Source organism: Lolium rigidum, unplaced genomic scaffold (assembly GCF_022539505.1).
Source record: "Lolium rigidum isolate FL_2022 unplaced genomic scaffold, APGP_CSIRO_Lrig_0.1 contig_55932_1, whole genome shotgun sequence".
NCBI classification, from domain to species: Eukaryota; Viridiplantae; Streptophyta; class Magnoliopsida; order Poales; family Poaceae; genus Lolium; species Lolium rigidum.
Window position 1 is genome coordinate 165779 of NW_025900964.1, and position 2596 is coordinate 168374.

At 33.4% G+C, this 2596-nt stretch overlaps 1 long non-coding RNA gene across 1 annotated transcript; it reads right to left on the reverse strand.

Moving 5' to 3' along the window:
- Positions 1-233: 233 nt before the first annotated feature.
- LOC124681778 lies at positions 234-1459 on the reverse strand. The gene is made up of 3 exons (XR_006996017.1): positions 1376-1459; positions 1198-1265; positions 234-474 (listed from the first exon to the last, which is right to left on the reverse strand). It is a non-coding gene; the product is annotated as an uncharacterized LOC124681778 (long non-coding RNA).
- Positions 1460-2596: the final 1137 nt, after the last annotated feature.

The window sequence follows — 2596 nt, forward strand, 5'->3', positions numbered from 1 at the left end:
AATTCATATATAATAAATTTGAATCTTCTGTCTACAAACATATTGTATGAACTGAAATTTATATACAAACAACAGTTATCAATCTAATAACCGCTTGAAACAGTTTTCAGATTTGATAGATTTCAAATACGAAATTTAAAAGAAACATAAAGAAAAACAAACTGTAAAGATCAAAGTAAGAAGCATTATTAGATCAAAAGGTAAGTTGTAAATTCAGCTAACACAGCCTTGAAAAATGGTAGAGGAAATTTGAAAATGTCTCATCTGCCAACTTGAAATGCCAAGTATACATAAGACAGTTAAGCTACATAAGTCAAAAATATATGGAAAAATATGTTTAATACGAGGGGAAACTCTCTCGTGATGTTAAAATTTGTTCATCTGATATCTTAAATGGTGAGAACCTCTCGCAAAAAAAGCATAGCAGTGCTTGTAACTTGACAAAATGATCATCTCCATGCTTCTCTGGGAAATCTACATTTAAATAGATATTAGGGAAAATGTTAGAAAATCCTGATGGTAATGTTTGAAAAACCTGAAGCAATTCTACTATGTAGTACGGATAATGAAAAACTGAAGCATTAACACAAACATTTATCATAGTCAGTTGAACTGGAGGGCGGATTACTAAATTTATGAACTACTTAATTTGTTCCTTTTTCTCTGAAGCATTGGCGGGAGCTGGCAGGCAGAGGCTGGCCGTGGAGGTAGTGGTAGGCGGATTTCTGGAACCCTAAATCTAACCAACGACGAAAATGCCCCGACGTCGAGATGAGAAACACCAACAAACCTATAGCAACTGCAATGAAGAAACATCGAAAATAGTCCGCATCCTAACGCTGGGGGCGGATGAAGCTGGAAAGAGTGCTTGAGAAATAAATTGTTTATCTGTACAGGTAATAGTTATCAGCATCAAACCTATTGGTACAAAAACAGAGCTACACGTTTCTTCTTAGAAAGCGCAAAATGTATATAGAAAATGGGGTCAATGCTTTGTATTCTATGGAGTGAACTCTAAGCAATAGATCATGTTCACGACGCATTCTAGAGAAAAGAAACATAGTGAGATCTAATGCATATGAGATACCAATTCAGACAGAAAATGCATAGCAAAGTCTTTTGTTGAGATGAGCCTTTTCCATTTTGGAAGAAAATCATATATTCAGAAAAGAAAAAAGTAACTTGAAAGGGACTTACAATTTCAATACATCATCTGCCTCCTTGAAAAATAAATGCCAACTTAATCAATGAAGAAGATGTGGAGCCTGTGAAAAAGAATAGACAAACTTTACATAAAAATGAATTGTCATGCTGTGGATTTCTATATGGTCAGTGCATAGAAGTTGATATATTACTAAAAAATAACTATACTTACATGCTTTGAAATAAATTCTCGTGCTATTGGCACCTGTTGCTCATTAAATTTGTTTATCACTAGCTGACATGAGACTTTTTCTCGGATTGCTTGCAAGTCAACCTTTATACAGATTATAAAAAAGTTAAAAGAGATAGGAAAATAAGAATTCTAGATTTTACTATTGTATTTTGTAAACCACGAAGTTCAAGAATTCTAAAATGGAAGAGTAAATTACATTTGAGAATTGTTTTACTTCAACTCCATTGTAGCACCTCATGTATTGGATCACAAAGATTCCAGAGTCATATCTGCGCTCAAAAGAGGAAAAATGGATATGCACTGTTAAGCTTATGTATAATTAAAACACAAGCAATAAAATGTTTAATAAAAAATAGAAAGCAGTGATTGTAATCACCTAAAGTTTTGTTTAGGAACATGAACATATTTAACACTGAAGTCATGTATGTTGAACTTGAAGCAACCAGGGTAACATTTGACAAATAATTGTTTGAAATTGAATATCACAGTGTTAACTACTGCAGAGAACTTTCCTACTCCTGAATCAGGATTTAATACATCGAATGATTTATCGATGAAGTTTGCGACAATAAGTATCCACTCTTTCCCAATTGGACACGGAATGTGTACCTACATATAGTAGATTTCAAAAGAAAATTAATTGATACATTATGAGGAAAGTGAAGAAGTATTTTCTCATTATTAATTTAGGTGGAAAAAAGCAGATGGATAAAAAAAATACCAGTCCTGCGTTTTCCAATCTGTAGCCAACATAATCTAGTGAGAAAATCCTTTTATATTCTGGATCTGAACAATCCATGTTGGGGTCCATCAGTAATTTCTGTGCGAAGTTACAAAAGGAAGCAAGTACAGAATTTAAATTCAAATTCAGTCATTAAAAAAAGGGAGAAATGTCATGTGTCATATGATTAAGTAAGATGATACAAACCGTGACTTCTTTTATGACGACATGCATTAGGATTTCCTTGTCACCAATTTTTCCTTCTTTTTTACGATGAAGTTGCTCTGTTGTAGTTAACATGCCATAACAATCCATTACACAGGGGTGGATCCAACCTCCTGGGTTCATAGATAGCGCCAACGTTCTCTGATCTACCCATACTCTTTTAATTTCAAAAATTCTTGGGCTGTCAAAATAAAAGAATATGTTTTATATGAAGAATACATGCTACTCAGCAATGATATGTTGCATACTCATGT